This window comes from Monodelphis domestica, chromosome 4 (genome assembly GCF_027887165.1).
Source record: "Monodelphis domestica isolate mMonDom1 chromosome 4, mMonDom1.pri, whole genome shotgun sequence".
In the NCBI taxonomy this organism is placed as follows: Eukaryota; Metazoa; Chordata; class Mammalia; order Didelphimorphia; family Didelphidae; genus Monodelphis; species Monodelphis domestica.
In genome coordinates, this window is record NC_077230.1 from 310,598,026 (window position 1) to 310,617,088 (window position 19,063).

Below are 19,063 nucleotides of genomic sequence, written 5' to 3' on the forward strand. Positions count from 1 at the left end.
ATCAAGGGAGGGGACAAGGGGGACTGATTCAAAGTAAATCACTGGACTAAAAGGTAGAGCCGAAGAAGAAAAGGTTAGAATTAGGGAAGGCAATCAAAATGCCAGGGAGTACACAAATGACAATCATAACTTTGAACGTGAATGGGATGAACTCACCCATAAAACGTAGACGAATAGCAGAATGGATTAGAATCCAAAACCCTACCATATGTTGTCTTCAAGAAACACACATGAGGCGGGTTGATACCCACAAGGTCAGAATTAAAGGATGGAGTAAGACCTTCTGGGCCTCAACTGATAGAAAGAAGGCAGGAGTGGTAATCATGATATCTGATAAAGCCAATGCAAAAATAGACCTGATCAAAAGGGATAGGGAAGGTAATTATATTTTGTTAAAAGGGACTCTAGACAATGAGGAAATATCATTAATCAACATGTATGCACCAAATAATATAGCACCCAAATTTCTAATGGAGAAACTAGGAGAATTGAAGGAAGAAATAGACAATAAAACCATACTAGTGGGAGACTTAAACCAACCATTATCAAATTTAGATAAATCAAATCAAAAAATAAATAAGAAAGAGGTAAAAGAAGTGAATGAAATCTTAGAAAAATTAGAATTAATAGACATATGGAGAAAAATAAATAGGGATAAAAAGGAATACACCTTCTTCTCAGCACCACATGGCACATTCACAAAAATTGACCATACATTAGGTCACAGAAACATAGCACACAAATGCAAAAAAGCAGAAATAATGAATGCAGCCTTCTCAGATCACAAGGCAATAAAAATAATGATTAGTAATGGTACATGGAAAACCAAATCTTAAACCAATTGGAAATTAAACAATATGATACTCCAAAACCGTTTAGTTAAAGAAGAAATCATAGAAACAATTAATAATTTCATCAAGGAAAATGACAATGGCGAAACATCCTTTCAAACCTTTTGGGATGCAGCCAAAGCGGTAATCAGAGGCAAATTCATATCCCTGAAAGCTCATATTAACAAACAAGGGAGAGCAGAGATCAATCAATTGGAAATGCAATTGAAAAAACTCGAAAGCGATCAAATTAAAAACCCCCAGCAGAAAACCAAATTAGAAATCCTAAAAATTAAGGGAGAAATTAATAAAATCGAAAGTGATAGAACTATTGATTTAATAAATAAGACAAGAAGCTGGTACTTTGAAAAAACAAACAAAATAGACAAAGTACTGGTCAATCTAATTAAAAAAAGGAAGGAAGAAAAGCAAATTCACAGCATTAAAGATGAAAAGGGGGACAGCACCTCTAATGAGGAGGAAATTAAGGCAATCATTAGAAATTACTTTGCCCAATTATATGGCAATAAATACACCAATTTAGGAGAAATGGATGAATATATACAAAAATACAAACTGCCTAGACTAACAGAAGAGGAAATAGAATTCTTAAATAATCCCATATCAGAAATTGAAATCCATCAAGCCATCAAAGAACTTCCTAAGAAAAAATCCCCAGGGCCTGATGGATTCACCTGTGAATTCTATCAAACATTCAGAGAACAGTTGACCCCAATACTATACAAACTATTTGACATAATAAGCAAAGAGGGAGTTCTACCAAACTCCTTTTACGACACAAACATGGTACTGATTCCAAAACCAGGCAGGTCAAAAACAGAGAAAGAAAACTATAGACCAATCTCCCTAATGAATATAGATGCAAAAATTTTAAATAGGATACTAGCAAAAAGACTCCAGCAAGTGATCAGAAGGATCATTCACCATGATCAAGTAGGATTCATACCAGGGATGCAGGGCTGGTTCAACATTAGGAAAACCATCCACATAATTGACCACATCAACAAGCAAACTAGCAAGAACCACATGATTATCTCAATAGATGCAGAAAAAGCCTTTGATAAAATACAACACCCATTCCTATTAAAAACACTAGAAAGCATAGGAATAGAAGGGTCATTCCTAAAAATAATAAACAGTATATATCTAAAACCAACAGCTAATATCATCTGCAATGGGGATAAACTAGATGCATTCCCAATAAGATCAGGAGTGAAACAAGGATGCCCATTATCACCTCTACTATTTGACATTGTACTAGAAACACTAGCAGTAGCAATTAGAGAAGATAAAGAAATTGAAGGTATCAGAATAGGCAAGGAGGAGACCAAGTTATCACTCTTTGCGGATGACATGATGGTCTACTTAAAGAATCCTAGAGATTCAACCAAAAAGCTAATTGAAATAATCAACAACTTTAGCAAAGTTGCAGGATACAAAATAAACCCACATAAATCATCAGCTTTTCTATATATCTCCAACACAGCTCAGCAGCAAGAACTAGAAAGAGAAATCCCATTCAAAATCACCTTAGACAAAATAAAATACCTAGGAATCTATCTCCCAAGACAAACACAGGAACTATATGAACACAACTACAAAACACTCGCCACACAACTAAAACTAGACTTGAACAATTGGAAAAACATTAACTGCTCATGGATAGGACGAGCCAATATAATAAAAATGACCATCCTACCCAAACTTATTTATCTATTTAGTGCCATACCCATTGAACTACCAAAATACTTCTTCACTGATTTAGAAAAAACCATAACAAAGTTCATTTGGAAGAACAAAAGATCAAGGATATCCAGGGAATTAATGAAAAAAAACACATATGATGGGGGCCTTGCAGTCCCTGACCTAAAACTATATTACAAAGCAGCAGTCATCAAAACAATTTGGTACTGGCTAAGAAACAGAAAGGAAGATCAGTGGAATAGACTGGGGGAAAACGACCTCAGCAAGACAGTATACGATAAACCCAAAGATCCCAGCTTTTGGGACAAAAATCCACTATTCGATAAAAACTGCTGGGAAAATTGGAAGACAGTGTGGGAGAGACTAGGAATAGATCAACACCTCACACCCTACACCAAGATAAATTCAAAATGGGTGAGTGACTTAAACATAAAGAAGGAAACCATAAGTAAATTGGGTAAACACAGAATAGTATACATGTCAGACCTTTGGGAGGGGAAAGGCTTTAAAACCAAGCAAGATATAGAAAGAATCACAAAATGTAAAATAAATAATTTTGACTACATCAAACTAAAAAGCTTTTGTACAAACAAAACCAATATAACTAAAATCAGAAGGGAAACAACAAATTGGGAAAAAATCTTCATAGAAACCTCTGACAAAGGTTTAATTACTCATATTTATAATGAGCTAAATCAATTGTACAAAAAATCAAGCCATTCTCCAATTGATAAATGGGCAAGGGAAATGGATAGGCAGTTCTCAGATAAAGAAATCAAAACTATTAACAAGCACATGAAGAAGTGTTCTACATCTCTTATAATCAGAGAGATGCAAATCAAAACAACTCTGAGGTATCACCTCACACCTAGCAGATTGGCTAACATAACAGCAAAGGAAAGTAATGAATGCTGGAGGGGATGTGGCAAAGTAGGGACATTAATTCATTGCTGGTGGAGTTGTGAACTGATCCAACCATTTTGGAGGGCAATTTGGAACTATGCCCAAAGGGCGACAAAAGAATATCTACCCTTTGACCCAGCCATAGCACTGCTGGGTCTGTACCCCAAAGAGATAATGGACACAAAGACTTGTACAAAAATATTCATAGCTGCGCTCTTTGTGGTGGCCCAAAACTGGAAAACGAGGGGATGCCCATCAATTGGGGAATGGCTGAACAAACTGTGGTATATGTTGGTGATGGAATACTATTGTGCTCAAAGGAATAATAAAGTGGAGAAGTTCCATGGAGACTGGAACAACCTCCAGGAAGTGATGCAGAGCGAGAGGAGCAGAACCAGGAGAACATTGTACACAGAGACTAATACACTGTGGTATAATCGAACGTAATGGACTTCTCCATTAGGGGCGGTGTAATGTCCCTGAACAACTTTCAGGGATCCAGGAGAAAAAAAAACACCATTCATAAGCAAAGGATAAACTATGGGAGTGGAAACACCGAGAAAAAGCAACTGCCTGAATACAGAGGTTGAGGGGACATGACAGAGGATAGACTTTAAATGAACACTCTAATGCAAATACTATCAACAAAGCAATGGGTTCAAATCAAGAAAACATCTAATGCCCAGTGGACTTACGCGTCGGCTATGGGGGGTGGGGGGGAGGAAAAGAAAATGATCTATGTCTTTAACAAATAATGCTTGGAAATGATCAAATAAAATATATTTAAAAAAAAAAAAAAAACCACTATCATGGAAGTTTCCTCCCTTCCAAAATTGAGGAAACATCACTAATATTCCAAGATAGAACTTTTTCTGTACAAAAGGGGAAAGCTAGGAAGTCATTTGGGGAGAGCCATCATACCATCACCCATATCTGAATGCAGATTTGGAGGACTAGCATCCCTTCAAACTTCACTTGTCTGTAAAGATTAACCTTTAATAAATCTCAGTTGGACACACAAGTCTTGTGTGTGGATTTTCTCTTTTCCCCCTCCCTAGAGTGGATGCCAATTTATCACATAATGTCTCATTTTAGAGAGGCCACTGTAGCCAAATGTAGTAATCAAAATGGATAGGGGGTACTGATCAAATGTATTCATTTTAAAACTCACAAAAATAGTTTTATTAAAATACTGCAGTGAGTGGTACTAATTTGCCCTCAAATTTACATCTGTCTACCCCAATAGGCTCACGACAAGTGATGTCTTGTGATAATCCTATCATACTACCAATCAGGGAAAGGGAGCAGACATGCTCCTAGGTGATCTTCCAGATATATTTAAGAATAAATTGGTTTATTTCCTGAGTATTGAATAAATTGGAACATTCTTCTGGACTCTCTGGGACCTCCAGTCACTTGAGAAAATACCACACTGGGTAAATTTCATCAATATACTAAAATGGTGACTAAAAGGATATAAGTAACTGATAGTCCATATGCTTACTTTCTCATCTCTATAAAATCTTTATCAGAATAATTTAATAAGAACCAACATTTATATTTGATTTGTAGAATATTTTACATACATAAACTCACTTGATTCTCCTCCAATGACCCCTTGAAGTAATTCTTTTTTAGACTATACTTTTGATTAAATTGATACCGGAATTATCTCCTAAGGAAATTCCTTCTTTTTAAAAAACAAATCAAAACAAAAAAACTTACCTCAGTATCAATTCTTCTAGAGAATAGCCATAAGGGCTAGGCAATTAGGGTTAAATGATTTGTCCAGGGTCACACAGCTAGTAAGTGTTTGATTCCAGATTTGGACCCAAGACCTCCTATTTCTAGGTGTGGTGCTCTATCCACTGTAGTAAGTAAATTTTAAAAATTAATATCCAGTACTCCAAGTATTATATTTAATAATATTTATTAAATATTTAACTTGAAGCAAAGGGAAAGTAAAAAGGCTAGAGCAACCAAGAGAGCTCCCCAGTTTCCACATGGAACAGCGGGAGCCCGGAGCTGCACTAACCGAAATTAAAAACTACAACCACATAATGATGCATGTATACAAAAGGGAAAAGGGAATTTGTGATAGAGACATGAAGAAAGAGAGGTTTTGCAGGACTTGTGGGCCAAGATGCAAGAACCAGAGTTCCAACGGAATGTTCCCAGGAGTGGCAGTTGGGGGTTTGCTGGCCAAACTGAGAAGAGAAACTTGACTTTAGGACTTTGTCTCTGTCTCTGTTATTATTCTCATGTATCTTCTTCAAGAAACAGTTTCTGATCAAGTGCCCTTTCAGGTGACCAAAGAATCACTCCCTAGTTTATTTTTGCACTAATCTTGTCTGGTAACTAGGTTTCTGGGAAACAGGTTTTGTGTATGCTCTGACCGTGTTCAAATTTTTTTATTTCCTCAATTTCCTTTGGTTTCAAATCCTTTTCAGTCCTCTCTAACTTTTCCTTAAGATCTTTAACTTCCTTGCTCTGATCTGAATTGTTTTCAAATAGGTATCCTGCAACCTCTCTCAATTCAATTAGGAAAACTGAATCATACTTCAGGAAATAGTTCTTAAAAATGTCCTCAAATTTGGTGTGCATCCCCTCATAAATTGTCTAGGTACATGGCCAGCTATCTCTTCATTATCTACTTCTAAACCTAAGATTGCCCCTGCCATTTCTGACAGATGGTCTATGTATGTGGCAGGATGTTCCCCTTTTTCTTGCCTGATCTTATCAAATTTGGACCATGCACTAGGTTTGGAACAGCATTGTTTGATTGCTTGAAGCAAATCCTCTTTGCACCATTTAAGGTATGACATGCAGGTTGGATTGGCGAAATCTAAATCCTCTCTTTTATCCAGAGTGGGCCAGCTGGCCAAAGTGCTTTCAGATCTAGTTGTCTCCACAAATTTCCTTTGCTCATAGGAGCTGAAAAGTTCTGATAAAAGAAAATCGACATCTTCGAAATCTGAATCAAAGATCTAAAATGCTCTCTTCAGCTCCTTGTGGGCTTTAAGAGGATTGTCCACAAATTTTGGGAAATGATGTTTAATAGACTCAAGTTCCTGAGGAGTGAATTTTTTATGGACCTTTGAGTGAATAACACTTAGCTTGGTGACTTCCTTCACTGGACATATTTTCTCAGGGGCACTAGCCGCCTGACTTTCATTTTCACTGCCACCTTAAGTTTCCTGAGGTTCATTCTCAATTTGCCCATTGTCCTTGCCCATAACAAAATCTAGACCTTTTTCCTTAATGAGTTGTTCAAATACTGCCTTAACCATCTTGTCTAAGTTGTTGTCAATGGTCATAATCTTCTCTGCCTTAAGGAGAACCAGGAATCTAAAAACTTTCCTCACTTGAGTTAGAGTCTGCAACACAGCCATGAAGAGTACATATACTTGTGCCAGGACTTGCCAGAGAACTAATTTATTTTGGGATGAGAATTGAAGAAAATCATTGGGGTGATAACTCCCTAAAACAGAATCCTATCTTTTAAACACCAACATTCTTTAGGTTATGCTATATGATTGTGATATGTGTTGCATCACAGCCTCTGAGAAATCAAAATTGTAGGAAATGCAAATGGCAATGATGGAATATATAATGGGTGAGAATAGACTGTATCATAACACAAGTGATGGGTTGGAGTCAGGAATATGTCACCAAAGAGTGTATGACTAGAAAAGAAGAAGGGCTGGTTATACAATGAAAATGAAAGGTAAGAGATGAACAGTTTCTGGGGCGAATGAATAACCATGGAATGTTAAGAGATCAGGAAGAAGGTTTCCTAACACATTGGGTAGATCTTCTTATACAGTATTTACAGGAGGACAAGCACATGAATTGCACAGAATGAAAATGTCTAGATGTTTTCAATTGAATGGTGGAAGGAATCTACATTAAATAATCCATTGGGAGAAGGGCAAGCAAAGACGGTGGAGAAGGTACCCAGACTCATCTAATTTCTACCAAATTCCTCCAAACAAATATGATATACTGCCTCAAAATGAATTCTAAATCAACATAACTCACAAAAACATGAGATGAAATAATTTTCATCTCAAAACAACTCAGAAGACCAGCACAAAAGATTTATTGCACCAGAATGGAAGTAGGGTACAAAGCAGCATCAAGTAGGCCCCACTGTAGCAACAGGCCTTGGGGGCCACCCTATCAGCAGCAAAGCCTTCCAGTGCTCTCAGCTACAGATTATAACTGGGGCTGGCTCTGGGTGCAAGACTCTTTTCTGTTGCCCATGTTCAAATCCAGGCCTTAGCTGCACCCAAAGCCTCCAAGAAAAAGAATAATTGCTTTCAAGCCCCAAAAGAATTAATGTAAGAGCTCAAAAATGAATGAAAAAAAAACTAAAAAAGAGAGGTAGAAGAAAAATTGGGAAGAGAAATGGGAGTGATACAGGAAAAGCATTTTTAAAAAGTTTGGTAAGGGTTGTACAAAAACTACTTAAGAAAACAATAACTTAAAAAGGAGAATAGGTTAATTCACAGAAGAGGAATAAAAATCTAATGAAGAGAATAACTTCTTAAATGGTAGAATTGGCCATTTGAAAAAGAGATACAAAAATTCACCGAGTAAAGAACTTTTTAAAAAAATGAATTGGCCAAATGGAAAAGAGGCATGCTCACTGAAGAAAATTATGACTTAAAAATGAGAATTGGGCAAGTGAAAGTTAATGACTCCATGAGACATCAAGAAGAAAACAAAATTGAAAGGATGAAAAAATGGAAGAAAATGTGAAATATCTTATTGAAAAAAAACATATCATACCTGGAAAATAAACCCAGGAAAGATAATCTAAGAATTATTAGACTAAATGAAATTTGTGATCAGAGAAAGAAGTTGGATATCATCTTTCAAGAAATTATCAAGGAAAATTACCCTTATATCCTAGAAATAGAAAATAAAATAGACATTGAAAGAAGCCATGAATCAACTTCCAAGAGATCCAAAGGGATAACTCCTAGAAATACTGTTGCTAAATTTCAGAATTCCTGAGCCAAGGAGGAAATATTACAAGTGGCAAAAAAAGAAATAATTGGAGCCACAATCAGGATAACATGAGATTTAGCAGCTCATATATATCAGAGGGCCTAGCACATGATATTTCAGAGGGCAAAGGAACTAGGATTTCAACCAAGCATTACCAAGAAAAACTGAGCTTAATCATTCAGGGGAGAAATGGGTATTCAATAAATTTCTATAAAATAAAATTTCAAATATCCTTGATGAAAATATCAGTTTCATAGAAAATATGACTCTCAAATACAAGATGCAAGAGAAACATAAAAAGATCAACAAGAAAGAGAAATCAAAAGATATTCAATAGGATTAAACTGTGTACATACCTATATCAGAAGATGATTCTTTTCACTCCTAAGAACTCTATTATTATTAAAGCAGTTAGAAGTTGTGTATATAGACATAGAGCAAGGGTGTAAGTTGAATATGATAGGATAATACCTTAAAATTAAATTAAGGAGTAAGAAAGAGTAATGCATTGGGAGATAATGGGAAGGGAGAAATAGAATGGGGTAAATTATCTCACATGAAAGAGACATCACAGAACTTTTAAAGTTGAGGGGAAGAAAGGGGAGGTGGGAAGGAACACACTTGAACCTCACTCTCATTGGAATTAGCTCAAAGAGGGAAGAATATACACTCAATTCGGTAGAGAAATCTATCTTACCTATAGGAAATTAGGAAGGGAAGAGGATAAAAGAAGTGGGGGAGTGGTTAATAGAAAAGAGGGCAAATTGGAGAATGTTATAGTCAGAACCTAAATACTTTTGAACATGGACAGAATGAAAGAAGAGAGAAAAAGGATAATTAGGAGAGAAATGTGGTGGAGAATAATACACAGTAATTACAATGGTGAAAAAATTATATCTCTCTAATAAAGGTCTCATTTTTCAAATCCATAGAGAAATGAGTTAAATTGTAAGATTTCAAGTCATTCCCCAACTGATAAATGGTCAAAGGACATGAACAAGCAGTTCTCAGAGTAATTAAAGCTCTCTAAAGTCATGCAAAAATGCTTCAAATCACAATTAATTAGAGAAATGCAAATTATACAAACTATTAGGTATGACCCCTCACTTATAAGATTAGCTATTATCACATAAAAGAAAAATGACAAAATTTGGAGGGGATATAGGAAAACTGAGACATTAATGCACTGTTGAGGGTGAACTAATTCAACCATTCTGGAAAGCAATTTAGACCTATGTCCAAAGGGCTATAAAACTGTACATATCCTTTGACCCAGCAATACCATTACTAGATTTGTATCCTAAAGAGATAAAAATTTTAAAAGGGGAAAAACCTATATGTGCAGCTTTTTTGTGAGGGCAAAGAATTGGAAAGTGAAGGGATACCCATCAATTGGAGAATGGCTGAGTAAGATACAATATATAATTGCAATAGAATACTATTGTGCTATAAGAAAGGATGAGCAGGAGGAGTTGAGAAAAACTGGAAAGATTCACATGAATGGAAGCAGAGTGAAGTACGCAGAATCAGAACACTGTCCACAGTGATAGTCATTCTGCACAACGAACAACTGTGAATAGCTTAGCTATTTTCAGCAAAACAATGACCCAAAACAATCCTATGACTCATAATTTAAAATGCTGTTTCCAGAGAAAGAATCCAGTCTAAAGACTCTGCATCTAAACTAAAGCAAACTTTTTTCACTTTCTTTCTTAACTTTTTTTGTGTTTCCTTCCTTAACAAGGAAAATGTTTTACAAGATTGTACATATAAAATCTATATCAGATTTCTTACCATCTCAGCAGAAGATCAGAGAAGGGAGAGAAATAAAGAATTCAAGACTCAGAATTCTTTTCAAAAATTGAGGAGAAAATTCAATTCAATTTAATATTTAAAAAAAGAATTCCATCAAAGTATTGAAGTGTTAACATAGCAACACATTTACATTGGATCTACAATTTGCAAACTATGAGGTAAGAAGTACAAGTATTAGTCCCATATTACAGACAAACTGAATAGCAGGAAATTAGATAACATCTCTGAGCTGAGATTGAATTGAAGACTTCTGGCTCCAAAATCAATGCTTTCTCCAATACCAAATGCTTCACTATTTTGAATGATCAACAACAAGCTACTCTATGCTTTAAAATGGTTTGTTGTATGTGCTTTTCATTTTTGAGGATCTTAAGGGATAATAGATTTGTATTCTGAGACTTTCCTTAAAAAGTCTTTTTTCATACTGAGCTTCTCAGAAAAATCCAGACCAAGGAGAACTCAGTGTTCCAAGGAGCAATGGCAGTGTTTAGCAGCCTGGAAGCAATGTTCTTGCTGTATAACTGGCAAGGCATCAGGGTTGGAAGTCACCTCCATTGAATTCCACTAGACTCTGCATTTGATATACAACAGAACTTTGATGGAGATTCACAGACAATCGGTGGCCTTACAGGGATAAATGGCATTAGCTTATTCCCTAGGGGGCTCAATATTCCTAAATCCAGACTTCAGATTACCCAAGTGTGAAGCAATGAGTATTTCATTTGATTAAATCTCTATGGAATAATAATATAGCAATAGATGTTGCTGGCCCTGAAAAGTGCTCTAGTGCTTCTTAATGAGTAAATACCAAAAGGACACAGAATGATTAAATCACATTTCTGCTTTGAGAAGGTCACTGAATAATAACCATCCTGACATATTTTTCTCATAGTTAATTAAAGATGGAAATAATATTATGAATATAAAAGGGAAAAAGCGCACATAGTTCAGACTTTGTCCTATGCTGTCCTTCCTTCTGCCTTCTCCAATCTCCCAATGCAAAATAATTCTGCTCCTCTGTTTCAACCCTGAACATTAGTTTATATAATTATTCATATTAATATGATTAGTAGTAGGAACTATGAATAAGGAAAAGAGGTTCCAAATAACCAATTTAAAAATTATAACCCTTGTGTTAAAGGTATTCATGGGATATAAAGGTACACATTACAAATTTGTCATATATCTGATGTGCTGTCCCTATCAAAAAAAACCTGAGAGTGGAATTGTCCATCAGCTCAGGGAGGAGGGGGGGGGAGGAGAACATGAATCAAGTAACCATGGAAAACTATTCTAAATAAATGAATAGATTGATAGATTTTTTAAACCTGAGAACTTTACTACAGAGACCAACTACAGCATTGTCACAAACTCCCCTTGCAAATATAGCTTTCAAAGTTCAAAAAAAGAAAAACATATGTATAGGTTGAAGAAAACATAGAGCTTTTTATTCAAACTCATGGAAAATCCTGAGGCTTAGCAAAGAAAAATACTTCTTTAGGATTTTTTTTCTCCCAGTGAAAACACAAAAATCATTACGTACTGTGGAAGGGCTCCTAGGAGGTGTGCTTCCTATAATTTCTAAGTGCATGACTTGTTTTTGTATTTATCCACCATACTTGGCATAGAGTATCATTCCTACAGCAACTATACACAAGATACCCAAGATAATGTCACTCTTTGCAATGCCCTTGAGTTCCTAGTATGTATCAGCCATCATCATTCCTTGAAAACTGCAACTCAGCCCATCAATTGGGGAATGGCTGAACAAACTGTGGTATATGTTGGTGATGGAATACTATTGTGCTAAAAGGAATAATAAAGTGGAGGAGTTCCATGGAGACTGGAACAACCTCCAGGAAGTGATGCAGAGCGAGAGGAGCAGAACCAGGAGAACATTGTACACAGAGACTAATACACTGTGGTATAATCGAACGTAATGGACTTCTCCATTAGTGGCAGTGTAATGTCCCTGAACAACTTGCAGGGATCCAGGAGAAAAAACACCATTCATAAGCAAAGGATAAACTATGGGAGTGGAAACACCGAGAAAAAGCAACTGCCTGAATACAGAGGTTGAGGGGACATGACAGAGGATAGACTCTAAATGATCACTCTAATGCAAATACTATCAACAAAGCAATGGGTTCAAATCAAGAAAACATGTAATGCCCAGTGGACTTACGCGTCGGCTATGGGGGGTGGGGGGCAGGAAAAGAAAATGATCTATGTCTTTAACGAATAATGCTTGGAAATGATCAAATAAAATATATTTAAAAAAAAAAAGAAAACTGCAACTCAGCACACAGCTCTTGTGGACTATCACTCCTGAAACTCCGCAGCAACCATCCAGCAGTAACGGTCCTTATTTCATTGATAGACTTCCAGAGTTGGTTACTATTGGCACCTATCACTACTCTCTTAGCTCTCAATCACTCCTGAGAACTATCAATCCTGTTGTTGTCTACCTCCTCTGCATTGCTCTATCTACAATTATTATTAAGTCCTAACGAGTGGTGTCACTAAAAAGCTTTATCCCAGCATGGCAGAAGATGTGTTTATCAATTTTCTGGTCATGGTAGCATTATATCTCAAATTGAAATGGGTCAGGAAGATTCTCCAATGAAATTCACTTGTGCTCTGGTTTCCACAAATCTCTCACCTTAAACAAAAGACCACAAAAATGACCCCCTTGTTTTCAAATTAGTAACCATTGTATTAGTTCTGGGACAACCCATAGTCTGATTTTCCATTTTCCTCAAAACCACAGTGTCCTGTCCATGTCAGAACTTTCCATGGGTCTAGAAGTTTAACAAAACATTCCAAATTTTACCTCCAAAATGTACCTATAGATAGGTTCCAAATTCCTTTGGCGTCAGATAAGGGGAGTTACATAAAATACGTAGGGCTGCTTCGCAGGACATTAATCAGTCAACATTTATTAAACATCTACTAGGTGCTAGGCACTATGTTAAGCTCTGGGGAAACAAATATAAATAAGAACCAAGATAATATCTTAGGTAAATATCAAGGATCTTTCAATTTAACAGGGGAAGACAACTCACAAAAGGAAGCTAAAAACTGGCAAGTGGGGAGGGAGAAATATCAGGACCATGAGAAAGAGTTCCAAAGTCCAAAAGCAATACAGGTGGTGGGAAGAGCTGTGATGAGCACCCTCTTTAAATTGAGACTCTGGAACCCATAACCCTGCCCTCTAGTCAGAGGATTTAATAAGAAGGCAGAGAGTGCTGATGAGATTTGAATACCGGGGGAATTCAATTTTGCAGCAAAATTAGATTTCCCAGTCTTCAATATTTGATTTCTTATATATGGATCAGACACCTTTCAGAATTAGCATCATAATCATCCAAGCAGTGGGGGGAGAAAAAAATCAATAGCTTCATCTACAAAAGTATTTATTGAACATCTACTATATACTGGGAATTATGGAGGTTAGCATTTATAGGGTGCTTTCAGGTTTGCAAAGCTCTATATAAGTATCTCATTTATCCCCACAACAACCCTGGTATGTAGGTGCTCTTATTATTTCCATTTTACAGATAAGGAAACCAAGGATAAAACTGGTTAAATGACTTGCCTAAAGTTATACAACTAATAAATAGATGATACAGGATTTGAACTCAAATCTTCCTAATTCGAGGTCTAATCTTTAATCCTGAGCATCTGAAAATTTAAGGAGTTACAGAAAAATTCAAGTCTATATCATCATTGTTTCCTTACTTATAACAAACATGGCTGTATTTGGAAGCAAAGTAATCTCTTATGTAGCCTTTTTAAGTGTTCATTCCAATTATAATGGATAGTATTTAAAGGTTTAAGTGCTTTTAGTTTTCCAAGGTACTTTAAAAAATATTGACTCCTTATATTCTCACAAAATCCCTGAGAGGTAGATGTTATTTTCATTCCCATCTTACATATGGGAAACTGTAGTAAATAGAAATTAAGTAATTTTTCAGGAGTCTCACAGTAAATAATTTTCTGAGTAAGTATTTAAGGCTGTATTTGAACTGAAGTCATCCTGACTCCAAGTTCAGCTAGCACTTTATTCACCATAAAGCAGGGATGCTTATAACCCATCCACGTCTTCCCATTGTGTGTAATTCTTTTCCATGGTCTTCGATAATTCCCATAGAAGATTTCCCTAATATTCTTTAGGTTTTTGATGTACATCTTTTACCATTGCCTATATATCAGTGTAGCGCTTGGACCATCCATATGTTATCTCTCCCTGGGTTTTATCCATGTCTAGCCTGCCTCTTTTTGGATCATACTTTTGATGTTATCTTTTATGGCACAAAATTCAAGCAAACAATTGTTAACGATATGTTCCAATTCATTTTTATTCATAAATCTCTCCAGTGCCCTTTGGGTTTCATACAGTTTTGATTCTTCAGAATGGTTGTATTCTATGATTCGTGGACATATAAAAGAATACCAGAAAAGTACTGATATTTAAAAAGATCCCCAAAACATGGGGCTACTGAAAGTGCTCTGCAATTTCCCCAAAACAATGTAGCCTAATGCCTTTTCTTCCTAATCAGTTCTTGGCCTAGGTCATTGTCCATCTATAATGTTTATCCAGATACGTGTCCTGATGTACTGATTCTATTGACTGCCCATCTGAATGAATGCCATGTCATTTTCTGGACAACCTACATCCATCCATATGACTTCTCCTTTGTAAACTGTTAGGTCAGTGTCATTTGAGTGGCCATAGATATCATTGCAGTGGCAGTGAAAATTGCATTTATGTTAGTAAAAGTTATTTCCTACTGTTAAGGTGTTTGATATTGCTCAGTATTCTATTTGTCCAGCACCTTCTGACTCTCTTACAGAAGAAAGTATTCATAATTTGGAGCAAATTTATAGTTCTTTGGCCCATTTTATCCTTTGATCCTAAATAATATTTCAAATATATATTTCACTGTCCACTCTACCTCCACAGTCAACATTGCACTGAAGTTACCAAGTATCAGTATATCTGTTGAATTGGATTGGAGGCTCTTTGTCATTTTCTTCATAGGACTTAATAGATCTCTTCATTCTTTAAGAGAGATGATGCTGTATTAGTCCTACTTATGTTCACTGTAGTCTGTTTGCTGATACTAGCACAAGATATAATAACTAAACATTTCAGGAAATAATGTGTCTTTTGGTCCATGAGGAAATCATCACTTTTGTTCACCTAAGGAGAACCTGTGAACCACCCTTCTATTTAGTTGTAACTTCCTTATGCCTTCCACTTTTACTTACAGTAAAAATTTTAATATTAAATAATTATGTTATATTTTTGTTTATTTTGTGAATTTCCATACCTGAATAATTCATTAGTAGTGGCCAACCTACTGATGAGAAATCTCTGTTCTTCACTAGACTGGCCTTCTAACAACAGACACGTTCTATCATTGAGACTAGGCTAGAGGCTTTCCTAGAATGATATAACCTGTCAGACTATGTACTCTACTTCAAAAATCTAGAATCAGTTCTGTAATAAAATAGGATGCCAAGGTTGGATTTTTCTGTCGTGGAACTACTAAATAAATAAATGGTGCTCTATCTCCAATGACATAAAGTGAATGTTTTGAGAAACTAGGGAAATCATGAACCAAAGTAATTATTAAGTGCTTATTGTGTGCCAGGTACTATAATAAAATCTGGGCCTAATGGATCCAAGGCAAGAGAAGGGACTAGAGGTGCTAGGAGCTAGGGTGATTAGGAAAGTCTGCATGTATAAGGTAGTCTTTGATTTGAGCCTTGAATGAAACTATGGATTACAAGCAGAGATAATTAAAGGATACAAAGCAAGGCTGGGGAATGGCCATGGAAGGCAGAAAGATGAGAGGTGAAGTATCATATGTAAAGAAGAGACAGAAGGCTGGAATATAGGATGCATGCAGAGGAGTAATATGCAATTGTTTGCTTTTGAGTTGTCTTTGAACCTAGAGGTGACAGAGAACCACGGAAGTTTATTAAGTGGAGGGAAAGATAGAAAAGGTCACATCATCTGTGGAGGTGTTTATGATGAGGATTCAGGGGAAATGAATAAGAGGTTTCACTCTGCTAGGCATGCCAAACAAGTAATGCTTTTTCTCATTAACAGAATTTCTGGCTGTTTTGAAAATTCACCTTGCTATTTGCTTCGGTATAGTTTAGCAAAATTCTCAGGATCAGTAGACATTGCATCAAAGCCAAAGTTTTCTTTCATTGAATAGGAAAAAAAAACATTGTTCTACTGATTCATCATGATTCCAGATTTAATTTATCCTTGAATGGTCAATAACTTATCCTTCACTGAACGAATGTCTTTGTTCTAAAGCAGTTTGGTTCCTGTGTTTGTGTCAATCATTAAAGTGGGACCACTGTGATCAATAAGCTTTTCTCATGAAGACCCACTTTCATTTCAAAGAAAGTGCTCCAGCTTTTCTTCAGTGAAATGCCAATAAACCAACTCTTACAAACAAGAAAAGCTTCAGTCCTATCTTTTAAATGGAGAAGTCTTTGCAAAAAAGGAAAGTTGAATGAAGAGATCAAGTAAACAAATCTTCAAATAGATGTTTTATCTTGAACTCTCTTATGGTTAAAAAGAATATTGTATCACAAATCTGTAAGGGGAAAAATTAGTTTTGATCATCCATGGAATTAATACACAGTAAGACAACCTTTTTTTAGCTTATTAAAAAGTAATACAAATTGTATCATAATAAAAATCACTGAAGGGAATAGTTTTCTATTGCCAATTAAGGTATAACAAAAGAAAAAAACACATTACTATTCCATATATGGTCCCAAATTCATTTGAATAATATAATATATTACTAATATATTATATGTAATAATATATAATAAAATATTATAATATAATAACATTTCTAACTAATTTCATTCATATTTCTCTCAGGATAAAAGGCAAAAAGATTCCCTCCTTAAAGAGAATATTAGAGACTTTTCCAAAAACTTAAAAATTAATCTTTTCTTTAGACATTACAGTCATTTCTCAATATATTTACGCATTAATAAACTCCCTCTTGTGACAATGAAAAACCATTAGATAAAACCAAAGAACAAAGCAACCACATCTGAGAGTGTGTAAAACATTCTATGCCCATAGTCCCCTACTTAGTTCAAAAGAAAGGGTATTTCAGTCTCTGTTTTCAAGAACCAAAATTGTTTGTGGCAAAAAATATGAATTCAACAGGCTTTCAGCATTATTTTCATGTATATGGTTGTAATCGTAGTCAGCTGTGTTAATTGCTCTCTTATTCTGCTTTCATCACTCTGCATCTTCATCTGAGTCTTCCCATGTTTCTTTGAATTCCTCACATTTATCCTTTCTTAGTATATAACAATATTCTGTTTCATCCTTGTAGCATCCTTGTAGTTAGTACTGCTTTTCAATTCTTGGTTTGTTTCTATTTTATCTGCCAAGAGGAGTAGCCTTGCATTGTAATAGTTTGTTCAACCATCCCCAATGAAAGGATCCTCATTTTATTTCCATTGGGGTTGCTACCACAAAGAATGCTGCAATTATTATTTGCCTCATATATAGGATCTTTATATCACTAATTGACATAATTAGGGAAACACTCAGTAGTAGGTGTGCTAAGTCAAAGAATATAGTGAATCTCCTCACATAATTCTGAAATGTTTTCCAGAAGAGTTAGACCAATTTATAGCTCAAAAAAATAATTAGTCAACAAGCATTTATTAAGCACTTGCTATGTGCCAAGCACAGTGAAAAGTGCTGGGAATTAAAAAAAAAAAAAGAGAAGAACATAGGTTGTATCCTCAGGTAGCTCATGTTATGATTGAGAAAACACTAGACATTTTGTATGTATAATACTTACAAACTACAAATCAATATGCCTGCCATGCCACAGCCTATCCAACATTGATTTTTACATTTTTAGCATCTTTACTAGTTTTATGGCTGTTTGGTGGCTTATTATGTTTTCATTTACATTCAGATCATTTTATATGATTGTTGATTGCAAACATTTTGCAGTTCAAAATACATAAGAGAAGCCTGTGACAGTTTGACATTGACCCTAGGTTTCTGGAGAACTGACATTGAAAGTTTCAGAGGGAGAATCATTTGAGATTCTACAAACTAAAATTCTGCAAGAGGTCAAAACAGGGGAGGATAGAAAACTTTCAAGGAAGAAAACCTGAAAACTCAGAAATAATTCCAATGAGGAGGGATAATATCCATGGATTTTCTGAAGAGAATTATTGGAATACACCAACTTAGATGTAAAGAAAGAAACATAAAGATGATGCAAGTAAGGACAGATATCAAGGGATGATTATAGAAGTGTGGTATAGTTTAGCTTAAATGGTCTACCTAAAATATCATCTCTATCATGAGGCCTTACTAGATTCTCTACCTCCTACCAAACTGAATTTGGTTTCTTCCTCCTAGATTGCCTAATTACTTATAATGGTGAATGAAGAAAGGAGGAAGATGCCATGGATTAGAATATTAACCTTTGTCTAGTTTTGTAAAAGAGAAAAAAATTTCAGATCCTGAAAAAAGAGATAAATGAGTTTACACATAGTCATAGCTTTCAGTTTGTCAACATATATGTCTAGCTTTACAACTCTACATTAACTGTTTTGATGTATTCCAAAAAGAAGAATATATTGTCCCTGCTGTCAATATCTTACAATCAAATAAATAGCACATTAGCTACAATACAAGGCAAAGAATGAAAACTGCCAAGATGTCATTATTTTTCAGAGGAGGAATAAATCGA